The sequence below is a fragment of the Maniola jurtina genome, chromosome 13 (genome assembly GCF_905333055.1).
Source record: "Maniola jurtina chromosome 13, ilManJurt1.1, whole genome shotgun sequence".
NCBI classification, from domain to species: Eukaryota; Metazoa; Arthropoda; class Insecta; order Lepidoptera; family Nymphalidae; genus Maniola; species Maniola jurtina.
In genome coordinates this window covers 6361984-6375858 of record NC_060041.1, presented here as the reverse complement: position 1 = coordinate 6375858, position 13875 = coordinate 6361984, and positions in this window count along the sequence as shown.

The following is a 13875-nucleotide window of genomic DNA, read 5'->3' as shown; positions in this document are numbered from 1 at the left end:
GTCTAACAATTGCCGTCGACTGAGTTGCTGGGCGACTAGTCGACCGCGCGTAATGGGTCTAAAAATCACTATATTATAATATCATCACAGTTTAAGGATATAGGTACTGCATAACTGTGTTTTTATTGTGAAGCGTATTCAAGAAGTTTATCTAACAAATCGGTAAGGTAAGTTGCCTAAGAAAAATTACATCTTATGTGATAAATATATACATTCTGAATTCATAAATTATAATTATCTACATAGTTTATTTAGTACTAGCTGATGCCCGCAGCTTCGCCCGCGTGGATTGGTCCGATCCCCTGCAGCATCAGGATTGAGGAGTTGGACTCCAATTTTTTTATGAAACAATGTCGCAAAGTTCCTCTATCGATTAAAAAAGAAATGACGCAAATCGGTTCAGAAATCTCGGAGATATCGGTGTACATAGGTAGAAAAACACAACTCCCTTTTTGAAAGTCGGTTAAAAAAGTAGCCTATGTTACTCCCTGGTCAATTCTCTACTTGTTTGTGAAAATCCCGTCAAAATCGGTTCAGCCGTTCCCAAGATTAGCCTTTTCAAACAGACAGACAGACAGACAGACAGACAGACAGACAAAAATTTTAAAAACGTGTGATTCAGTTATAGTATCGTTCAAATAACCATATGACCTTAATATGCGGTAGTTATTTCGAAATTACAGACAGACACTCCAATTTTATTTATTAGAAGATTATTAGAGAAGAAGATAGAAATAGATTAAGTATTAAGTAAGTTGTAATTTGTGTGAAAAAATTTACACTAGAGTTACGACTAAGTATTACGAGTATTTGTCTGAAAATTGTGTGAAGGAAAAAATTAAAAAAGGACAGAAAAAATAGGAGGAAGGACAACATTTATGTTTTCGCCAGTACTTCAACCCTAGTGAAAGGGCCGGACCCCACGTGAAAGGCGCGAGTGTCAGAAAAACAGCTCGCAGGCCGCAATGAATAGCAAAAATGTAAATTTCACGCAACTATACGTCGCAAGAGACGGCTGAGGTGGGGCGAGAGTGGTGCAAGTCATGAGATGAAAGCGTTTATTACTTTAAAGCTGAACCAGAGCGTCTTTTGACTTTGCTACGACTTTACTTAGAGTATATACGAGACAGATTTATGTGAGAAGACATAAATCTTTAATCTGTTTCGATTTAATAGCGGCTTAAGTCTGAGTAAAGTCAAAGTACGCTTTACAGATGAGAATTCGGAAGAGAAATCCTTGCTTTCTAATCTTTACATGAAGGTAGATTTTTGAGTTCAGATTGCCAATGTAGGTACTTTTGATGAAATTTTCTGACCAGTTTTGAGCAACTGGAATTGGAAAACATTTGACTGAGCGACGATTAATTAATAATGTGAACGGACTTTAACGTATCAATTAATTAGTGAAAAATGAAACTCACTATTTCATACCATATTATTTTATACTTATTTTTCTTTTTCAGTTTTTCAGTAGCCTCTTGAAACTTACTTCTTATTACTTGGACCACAGATAAAGAATAACTTTATGCATTGGGCTGGTACAACTTAATGATTCGAAGGCCTGCATCTAAGCCCTTGTTTTGGTTAGCTGAAGGTGGCTTATTCTGCATTTTGATGCCCTTTTTATTTGAGGAGCTTATAATCTTATGGTCCTTTGAAATGGATACGTACCTACGTACTTTCTTTATTTATTCTATACTTTATCTAGGTAGGTATACTATATTGTACCTACATAGTAATATTTGTAATATTTTTTATTTTAAGTATGGATGATATAATTAGTTATAAACTATTTATATTTTATACCTATCTCGAGTTTAAGTTAATGAATTCATTTTGATAAGACTTTAGGTGTAAAGCAGCTTAGCGATCTAGAAACTATTTAGAATCGAATGCGGACGAAGTCATGGGCATGGGCTAGTCATAAATAAGAGTATTACGTAGTACTTAAATTGAGATTAATCTTCTTGTGTCAGGGAGTAGAGCCACGCGCGCGTCACGTGACCTGCGCGGACGCAATCGATCAGTTATGGGCAAAGAATAATAAAATACCTAAGTAGGTCTTTTAAACTATGCCTATATTTTTATGACGCTGCAATGTACTTGTTTATTTAATTTCTAAACTTTTAAATTTTGAATTATTTGCTTGAGTTAGCTAAAATAAATTGTAATGATGCTTTAATATACCTTTTGAATTCACAAAATTACTATAAAATTTTGAAATTATGTAAATTACACTAAAATTCACACTCATAAATTGTAATAGACCTTCCATTTCTACATCTCTGTCATTGTAATACCTTGTTTTGCTATTTATTTTTGCATGTAAGTATGGAAAAATAACCACTACATTATTGAGAAAATATGTTTTAGCAGTTTGCCAGCAATACCTATTTAGTCAGTCAAACAGCTTTAATTATTTTGATTTTTGATCAAAATCAACTCTACAACATGTGGTGTTTAGTGATGCACCTACGACTGAATCCATATTTTACACGTACGATGCCGAGTTTGGAAGCCAGTGTTGGTGATGGACAAAGGTAGATTCACATCGTGCCTCACAGATGAAAAAAAATGTAGGCATAAAATAACTACATAACTACTGACTCTAAAAAGATTAAATAATGTATGTGTAAAGTGGTGACAGATTGCGCCATGTTAACCGTACGGGGGAATAGTAATTCTGATATTAACGATGATAAGTTGGTTTTTATGTGAGAAAATCAACAGTGATCGGAATCCTTCAAACGATATTTGTGTTTGCCTTTCTACTTACGAGTTGTACTTATTATTCTGTTTTATAGTGGGTATAGGGTTCAATACTGAACTTTTTGGCGATTGGTCGGGTATAGAACAGCACAGAAATTAGTTCTGGCAAGTCCAGGAATTGCCGTAGCTAGCCAACAACTTGACGGGTTTCCTGTACCTACCCTGGTTTTTTTGCTATGTCGTAATGAATTTAGTAAATAATAATATGATGCATGCACGTGTTCTGGCAAAAGAAATGATTCTGATTCTGAAATAAGCTTGTAACTCTACAAAATAAGCTGCTTCAACCAAGTTTAGCACAAGCCTAATTCTGTATGAAACCACATAAGTAGGTACCCATCTTCTGTCCATAAGATTAACTCTCCACACACAATTTTAACATAAAAATAATTGCTTAAAAAACTAATTTTGCTGTCCAAAAAAAGCCAGTTCCAAAATTATTTAAGAGTTCGAGAAATAAAGGCTTTGTTTCGCGAGTGAGTCACAATTTGCGGGCATGTCATCCCATATCATTTTCTGTTCACCTTTTTGTTTTAACTTTTAACTGAAGGTTGGAGGTTAGGTTTGCGCGTAATAATTGGCTAGGTATTTTTAAATATTTTTTGCGCAAATATAATATGTTTTAAGTAAGTAGAATATTAGTTTAATATTTTTTTATACTATAAAAATATTGTTTTTAATTATTTTATTGACATCAGCATAAGAGATTTTTACTTAGTTTTAATTTTCAAACGACGATTTTAGTTTTTTACTTAGTTTTAATTATCAATTAAGTAAAACATTTTAAGATTTTTTGCAATTTTAAAAAAGTTTTTTTTTTTTAAATATGACTAATATTCCCCTGTTTCCTCCATTGTGCTAGGAAATGTTTCGACAGAATCACATTTTGATTGGGTTTGAGCCTTTCAGTTTTCCTAGGTAAGTTGGTAGGCACTGATTGTTAGGTAAGTACTTATAGGTAGAGGGTATAACCTACAATAAAGGCCACATTTACTCGTATTATGTTCTGAGGCGTAAATCTTTACTTTTTACTGCTCGAATAGGCCTATACCTGTATTTCCTGCAAAAGCTCATTTATTAATAATTCGTTTAGGTTTAACCTTAAAGCAAAATTGTGTAGTAGAATAAATACACTTACCTTACCCACTCCATGGTAGTAAATACCACCTTACTTTAAATTAATAAAATATAATAATCAAAAACACAAGGGATTGAGCCCAACACAGAAATTCCCTGTTTCATCATAGACCAAACGCAAAAAGAAAAACACGTGCTCTAACAAACATTTTACAAACCATTGAACTGATATCCTGGTTCTAATGCGATTTGTTAGACTTCACGCCAAAAATGTATGTCGTCACACTTGCTGGACAGAGAGAGGCGAAAAGTTACGTAATTAATCGATATGCATGTAGAGAGGGGTGTTATATCGAGAGACGAGTGCTCGTGTGAAATAATTGAGTTGCTTAAAGTCTAGATATTACAGTAGGTACACTGTACTTTAGTTTATTTACATACTCGTAGCTATGCAGAATATCATCAAGTATATCCTCTACACCTAAGACGTACGTAGGTTATAGGTATTATACAGTAAGTGCGGGGCACGGGCAGTGCGGGCACCGTCAAAAGTCTCTTCTAGGGACTTCCACACACCACGGTTCGCCGCTTGGATCCAGTGGCTCCCTGCGACTCGTAGCATATAGTCCGCCCACCTAGTCAGGGGTCTTCCAACGATGCGCTTTCCGACGCGAGGTCGCCATTCTAGCACCTTGGACCCCAAAGTCTATCGGTTTTTCGAACTATATGCCCTGCCCGTTGCCACTTCAGCTTTGCAATCTGTTGAGCTCATCGATGGTTGAGCTATAATCGGTTACCTACTCTGGTAATGACTACGGGTGTTCTTATTTCTGATTTGCTCTCGTAAAGAAACTCCAAGCACATAGATAGCTCTCTCCATCGCCCGCTAAATAACTTTAAGCCCATGAGACCCATAGTTAGCTTAGCGACTATGTCTCTGATCTATATTAATTACTAGTATGTCATCACACATATTGTTCGAATACTTTGATCTTCATTTCATCCTTAGCCATTTAGTTACAGTAAACTACTATTTTTACAAATTACTTTGTAGGTATAAAGTAATTTGCTAAAAAAACTCACCAGACGATAAAATTTAATGCTTTTTCGTCTAGTAAAAAACCGATGAAGCCCGACGATGCAGGTATAATAACATAATACGAGCAATTTAAGCGATTAGTATCAACCGGAAGTGGCTGCAGGTTTCGCGGGCGGCTAGGTGGGCGGCGCGGGCGCATCCGACATTTATTTTGTTTTGTTAAATAGACCATTTCTAGGGTTCCGTGATCCGTACCCGAAGTGTTGCCAACGGGACCCAATTATTAAGCCTTCGTTGTCCGTCCGTTTGTCTGTCAGAGGGCCGTATGTCATGAACCGATAGATAAGTAGAAAGTTAAACAACAAAGAATAAAAATTTCGAAATTGCCACCATGCAAATAGAAAAATATTAAAAAAGTACATTGTGTTATATGTATCTTGTATACGATGGGATGGAAGTGTGGAACCCTTCGTATGCAAGTTCCACTCGTACATGGCTGTTTTTTTTTACTAAACCTTATCTGGAATCTGCGTGGTAAAATAATTGGAAATAAAATTTATAGTAAGTATGAATTTCTTATATCTAAATGAAACGGAATTATTGCAATTATTATTATAGCAACCGAAAAAGTTTTTACATTTGTCTGGCAACCCTAGTCCTACGACTAGGGTTGCCAGACGCCCTGGCTATACCAACCTATCAAAATCAACATCATATTTTTTCACAAAAATTTTTTCGTAACTGAAAATTTTTCTACATAAGTAGGTACCTCTGTGTACCTTATTTATCTACTATGACCATAATGAGATCTGAACATAGTAGGTTATAGGGCGTAGCGTAGGTACTTCATTATTTTTATTAGGGGTTATGTAGATTGTAGATAGTTAAAAAAAGTTTCACATTGAATTAAAATTACGTTTACACAGGCACAAAAGTTTAAAAAAATATGGAATCGATTAAATCTTTTACATACATAGTAGCTACATATTTTTTTTTTAATGAAATGTATTTATTTCATGTAGATACTTACTTTACCTCACCTACCTATGTAAGTAGGTGCTTACTCGAAATTGCTACATATTATATTACTATCATTGACTACGCCTGTTATCTACATCTCTAGAAAATGGGTAGTCACAAGGCAGATAGGAAGAGATATATATTTTTATACGTAACCATTTTCTACAGGAAGTTACGACATGTTTTTCTTTTTTAGCACAAATTATTAAATGCCATGAACTGTAATTAATTCCACACTTGCAGTTAAGTGTAGCTGAAAGAGCGCGTGTAATGTCCGATTACTCCACTACACCCTCGCCCCGCCCAGCTATTATCTACGCAAGTGTACAAAGTGCAAGAGTGACGTTTGATGCGATAGTATGGACTGTAGAGCATGCAATGCGTGTGGCTCATTAAAAAGGAAATATAAGGCACAACAATATTTAAATAACTCTAGTCAAAGTCAAAGTCAAAATAATTTATTCAAAGTAGGTACAATTGTACTCCTCTTGATGGTCGAAATTGTTAAATTTGTACGATATAGTGGTAATAAAAACTAAAGCTACGAGGGTTCCAAACGCGCCCAAGTCTGAGAAGACCCCACAACATACTCTATTATCTATTATAGATTCTATATATTAATAAACCTAACAATATTCCGAAAGAAAAGTAAAAACATACCGCATGCATTTTGCGCAACCAGCTTTCCTTGTTTACTAAGTACAATATTATATTATAATTTGTGTTCCGCATTTTTTGGTACAGTACATTTCTAGATTCCAGCTTCAAAAAATAACTACAGCAATATTCCCGTATCGATGTTAAAGAATGGAAAAGAGAATATTGCGTTATGAAAATGGTAAGACAATAATAGTAAAACGACCGATTTTCCAACACAAAAGATTCAAAGCAAATGGTTATCAAACTGTTACAAGTTTCTCTATTAACTCGAGGTTGCCAGAGAAACACTGTATCATCATATATCATCATCATCAACATCAACCAATTTCCGGTCCACTACTGAGTACAGGTCTCCTCTTAGACTAAGAAGGGTTTGGCCATAGTCTACCTGCCACCAGGCGGACCAAGAGCGATTTGGCAGACTTCACACTGAAAGACAACATTATGAAGAACGCTCAGGCATGCAGGTTTCCTTACGATGCCTTTATATTTTAAAGTTACAGGCCCCTACTCATACTTGCCCAGGATCAAACCCCCGACTCCCCGAATAGAGTCCGAGGAACCACGGCTATCACCGCTACGCTAATAATTCACATACCTACGATAAATCACAGAAAAACTTACCAAACCCATGAGTCTTGAATCATACCTAGGTACTTACTACGTACCGAGATAGAGCCTTCTGCTCTTCCTATAAACATAATTCCTATAAATAAACAATTTAGCCACTCACGGTGCAGCTACCACGATTGCTTCGCGAAAACCGTCAATTTTCGAAGACTACCTATACCATGCAATCCCATTTTGAAAATCATTTCTACCGTTCAACAGAGTGCAAGCGCTCGATTCCCACCGAGTATGAAATGATGGCTATCCATGGCTCCCATAGGCTATTTTATCAAATTTTTAATCAAGCTACCGAGGCGGGTAATATCACAAATTATAGTGCAGAGATCTTACCGCGGTCTTCGGTTAACTACGTGACGTTGACTATGCTACCTATTGCGTCGGTAGATATATATGTTATTTTCTGTTGTATGTACTTGTACCTACGGATTATAGCCAAGGCATATACCTACCTAATTCTCTTTTACTTCTTATTGTAATAATCTAGAGAGATTTATCTAACAATGCTTAATTTGAATGTAAAATGAAATAATATTTATGTAGGCCTTTCTTTACCGAACTAAATATTATATGTGTTATTATTATTTTTTAAAGACCAAAATTGATAAAACGTTTATTAGAAAACTCCTTCGTAGAAATTAATGTAATGATATTTCCTCAACATGTCATAAATAAAGTAAACAAGTGTAAATTAAAAATTTATAACACCCCCGACAAGTGAAGGTTACAGTAATAACTAGAAAAGAGCTGATAACTTTCAAACGGCTGAACCGATTTTCTTGGATTATAGCTAAGAACACTCTCGATCAAGCCACCTTTCAAACAAAAAAAACTAAATTAAAATCGGTTCATTAGTTTAGGAGCTACGATGCCACAGACAGATACACAGATACACACGTCAAACTTATAACACCCCTCTTTTTTGGTCGGTGGTTAATAAATGAATTATATCGTGACAGAAGCCGCAATTACTTTCAAAGTGCCTATGAATTTTAAAAGGAAAAGAAGCACTTGTTGTCTTGTCTTTCAAGTCTCTGGCGTTGACATGTTCGAGGGAGATTAGTGAAAACAAGTAAGACTCTTACAACCCCAATAATAATTGTAAAACGATTAAAATTTCGTTTTCAAACACAAGTACAACCGCCATATGCGAACCTGACGTTCCCAGCAGGGAGTCTGAACACCCCTTAAACAAATGTACGAAGGATTCTTACATCAAATAAACTCAACCCATTGCGAGCCTTATGTGCATGGTTCAAAGGTTTTTATCGCATGAATAATTTTGACGATGGAAATTTGGATGTTGGGCAGTTTGTATTCAAATAATAATTGCATCCCGTCGTTTCTAGAGTTGCAAAATTTGTTCCAAAATTAGTGATGACATAACGTCGCCTGCAACAGTGGTCTAGGAATCAATCATGCCTTTATTTTCATTGTTGTATTTTTATCGGATATTTGTTTCCAATTATCTAAGTTTCAATTACTGGGTACAATTTCAAAATACAAACAAATTCGTAAATACCATGTGCTAATATATCCCAACCAGTTAAATCTAGATTTCAAGAGATTGACTTTCACTTTTGATTGTTAGGGTTCCGTACCTCAAAAGGAAAAACGTAGACCCCAAAGAAAAGGGCTCTCTCCGTCACTTATTCCATACAATTGTAGTTTCAATTTCATTTGAATATTAAGCAACCAAAGTCCATGAAATTTTGCAGACATATTCTAGAAACTAATATCTGTGTCTGTGGTGTTTTAGATTTTTCTAAAAATATGTAGTTTTAAAATTACAGGGGCTCAAAGATTTGTATGTAAATTTTTAAGACCGCCTAACTTTGAAACCGAATATTTTAACAGAAATCTGGAAAACCACAGGCATAGATATTAGTTTCTAGAATACGTCTGCAAAATTTCATGGACTTTGGTTGCTTAATATTCAAATGAAATTGGAACTACGATTGTATGGAATAAGTGACGGAGAGACTCTCTTAATGAAAACGATTGAAAGTTTTCAAAGCTAACAAGCTGTATGCAGTATCAAGAAGAAGCTGAAAGGCGTCACGTATAACAACATATTACACTTTCTAATATTACGTACAGTCCACAAAAAATATAATGTAGTCTTCTGTTTAGCTTTCTATTGATTGCATCGGAACAGATAGAGCAAGTCTGCGGTTTCAAATTACTATCGAGCCTTTTTTTTTTCTTTAAATCTGGCTTTACTCTGATTAGCCAATGTCAAGTTTGTGATATTTTCAAGTTATTGAATTTATACAAGTGTATGGACTCCGTCTGCGCCGGCGCCCGCCGACATACGCGCGGCGCCCCTTTAGAGCGCTTCCCAGTCAGTTCCACCACCAAAAAACATCAACTAACACAAAAACCAGCCACTCTTAATAAAAAAAAAAAAACACTCCAAACAAGCACAGCACGCGCGCCAGCAAACGCCATCGCAGACGAAGTCAAAGAGCCTTTTACACATCGCACAACCTATCAGAAAAGTGACGCAACTCAAAAAATATTTATTGCTGTAGAATAACGCTGATTAGACATTATCTAAAATCAGAAGTAGAGGTGTACGCGGTGAATTTTTCGTGTGAATCCGGGATACAAATAAGTATGACATTCATATTTCATCATCTCGCATTCAATACAAACTGTGTTGCTCCTGACTCGTGTCGTATTGTATTATAAGCTTCAAAGGAGACGACTTATCCTAAGTACCTACCTACCCAGCTTAGGAATCAGAGCTGAATAAGGAATTAGCTTTTCTCCAAAACATTATCCACGTCAATTCAGATTTTTAAACATCAAGATATCTAGTGGGTGGTCTACATTATAGATAGAAACTAGGTGCAAGCAAAATCTCAAGTTTCTAGACCCAACAGTTTGGAGCAGTCCGTGAATATGTCAGTCAGTTAATTTGACCATACGTTGTAAGTATCAATCTAAGAACACATTTATCTTTATGAATAATGAAAATGGCGTAACCAATTCGAAAAATGAAAGAGTTTTTTGGAAAAGTCACAATAAAAAATTGTCCCCGTGCGAAGCCAGGTGACCCGCTAGTATACTTATAAATATAGGTAAAAAACTAATGCGTTTATACTATATACGTACTTACCTAGTAAGAAGTTTCATGTTATTTTGTGTTTAGTTTTTTCGTGCTACAAGAAGTTTTTGAGTTGTGTCACTTTTCAATACGATTCACACCAATACCGACACAATTGAAAAAAAAAATCGAATGCTAACCACACTAGAGCTACAATGTTTATAGTAGGTATACAACACAAACAATATAATTTGGTCTTCGATCCTTCAAAGTCATCTCACATAAAGTTTTATTAAAAAAAATACGAGTACCTAGGCACTACCGAATCGTGCACCAAATCATAAAACTTCTTTGAACTCGGCAAAAAAAATATTATTAATAAAAAAAGTTTGTAGATAAAATATAGTCTTTTCAAAGTCCACTACCATAAAATTATACCTAAATGCAGTAGTGTATCTGTCTGTTTGTTACCTTTTCATCGCTGAATGATATATCTCGATATATGTACCTAATTATTTATTAAAGAAAAGCACAGAGATAGCTTACACCCTAGAAAGGACAAAGAAATTTTTTATCCTAGAAAAACAGAAGTAAAGAGAACCTTGATAGCGCGATTAAGAATCTTGGGTGAGAGACTGAAATTCAGAGGTGACATCTAGTTTGTTCGTTGTAAGTAACTACGTCGCAGCGTGCGATGGCTCGAGAATTCTCCATATTTGAAATTCGTGTAACTTATACAACAACTGTACTTACCAATATAATTATCGTGCAAATTTTCATGTGCCAGTCAGTGGTAGTAGGTTTGAAGTTTGATCGACAAACCACTGTGCCACCACGCTGCGCCGTAGGGGACGATCGGGCGTATGTTCTCTCAACCCTGAAATGAGTTCCAGGCGTGTTGCGGAGCGACTACCAGCGGGATGAAACATTTATATGATTAAACTAGCTGATGCCCGCGACTTCGTTCGCGTGGTTGTAGGTTTTTCAAAAATCCCGTGGGAACTCTTTGATTTTCCGGGATAAAAAGTAGCCTATGTGCTAATCCAGGATATAATCTATCTCTATTCTAAATTTCAGCCCAATCCGTCCAGTAGTTTTTGCGTGACGGAGTAACAAACATACATACACACATACACACAATCTTTCGCCTTTATAATATTATAGTGTGGTTTCAATTTACCCCATTATTAATTTTGTATCTTAATCCTTTAATTATACTCTATTATGTCTATTATTATCAAATATTTTTTAAAAATTTGTATTGTGTTATTATAAGGTTGTGACTCGTGAGCGCATCACACAAATACCTATTGGATAAAAATTTAAGATCTAATAATAATTAGAATTGACTTGAACCTTAAAATTCGAGAAACAGCCTAATCCGAATAACTTACAAGCTGTGCTTACAAGCAAAGCTGATAGCAAAAATCGTTTTTTTTTTTTGGAATATTTATTTAAGAGGTAAATCAATTTCTACAATTCTAGTAATTCAAGATTTTCTGGGTGCTATTATTCAGGAAGGAGTCAACAAATAAAACGACGACAAAACCATACGGAAAAGCAGAGCCAAAAGCAAAAACGTTCAACAAAGGAGGTACCTAGATTTAAGAAAACAAATTGTAAATATTTCTTTTTGTGGATTCCTTTGGCATAAAGATAGATGGTTAAGTATGAGAAAACCATGAGCAACATAGTTCAAAGTATTAACTAGATGGCTGATTTTTCTTAACTAAAAAAATCGCTAAATAGTAATACTACCCAACTAAATAATTCGTTGTTTCGCAACTTAAGCTCAGCTAGATTAAGATGGTAAAAAAAATTGAAAAAAAAAATCAAACAGTCGACACAAATAAGGAAAAACAAATTCATCCATTCAAAAAACTAACATCCTTTCAAGAATTCTGTAGAATTGTAAAAAATTCTTGTAATGGTCTTGCATTGAATCGTTGAGATAGCGTAGGTATTAAATACTTACAATCCAAGTTACTGAAAGAATTTCAGAGGTACCTAAAAAGTAGATTAAACTTTTTGTTAGTGCGACAAAAAAATAGGAATGCGGATTTATAACTGTTATGCTACAACAGTTAAGTACCTACGTAAGAATAAGAAAATAAGTACCAAGTAGTTATACCTACCTGTTTTAATTTTTTTCTCCGTTGAGTAGTTTAATAACATTAAATTAAAATTTTGAATTTTATTAATTCAAGTAAGAGAAATCACAATCCAATATATATTATTTAGTATTTGAGCATATTATATCTACTGCATCCAGAATAGAGGAAATAGAAAAAATGTATGTATTGAAATACAAAAAAGCATGGATTTGCCTCGCTCCAGCAATGCGCGGGGCTGCAATTGCTTGTTATTTTACAGTATGGCATATTATTGTAAATTGAACACTTGAAAAGGGCAACCGAGTTTCTGGCTGGTTCTTCTCGGTAAGAACGGCATTCCGAACCAGTGGTAAATTATTTTAACGACCCAAAAAGAGGGGTGTGACAATAAGTTTGAAATGTGTATCTGTATATCTGTCTGTGGCATCGGAGCTCCTAAACTAATGAACCGATTTTAATTTAGTTTTTTTTTTGAAAGGTGGCTTGATTGAGATTGTTCTTATTGAGCTATAATTCAAGAAAATCGGTCCAGCCGTTCGAAAGTTATCAGCTCTTTTCTGGTTACTGTAACCACTTGTCGGGGGTGTAATAAATTTTTAATTTACACTTGTGACGATTCAAAAGCACTTGTAAAATAAAAATCTATTCTACTCTCTATCTATTACCTAATAGGGAAAATGTGCGATTTATATTCCCTCCCGCTAAAACTGAGGGCATACAACTAGGTCTCGTGTCGCCCGCCCTCGCCCAATCCCTGTTTAAATTAGGATAGGCTTTGACATGTCTTTAGTCCCGGTACACTCAGTTGTACGTATGTGTAGGACTTTGTGGCGTGTTCTATTGAGGCTGCATGTACGAATAGGTGTCCGTATTCAGTACGTTTTGTACATAATGCCTATCTTCCATATTCTTTTTTTTTTTGGTTTTTTAAGGGATTTTTAGTCATTTTAATCATTAGTAACATTCCCCTTTCCCCTCCAACTAAGTGTTAAGCTTGTTCTAGGAGTGGGTACGACATTAGTGCAACCTCCGACCTTTTCAGTCCGCTCCTATAATCGTTGAGCTATTGAGGCTTTTAAATATTTTGTACCTACTTTTATTTTAATATTTTGTACCTACTTTTATTGACTGGACTTTCAATGTATGTAAAAAATACACTGAGATAGGTACTATTTAGAACGATTAAATTATTGGGTAAACAGGACATATAAATTAGGGGAATTAGTAGTTAACATTACGTCCTGAAAACAACTGTAGACAAAGATTTTTTTTTATACTTTCTTACTATTTACTTCTTTATTATATTTCGATGGCGAAAAATGTATTTAAGAAAGCAAAAATAAAAACATGTCCAAAATATTTTCTGACAGAAGTTCAATATCTAATAATAAGTAAAGCGTGTATTTTAAAAGATTTTTAATTCATAAATGCGAAAATGAAGTATAATAGCAGTGAGCAATTTTTCGCAATTTGGTCATTTGGATATTTTACCTATCGTAGATGTATCCTTGTATTTC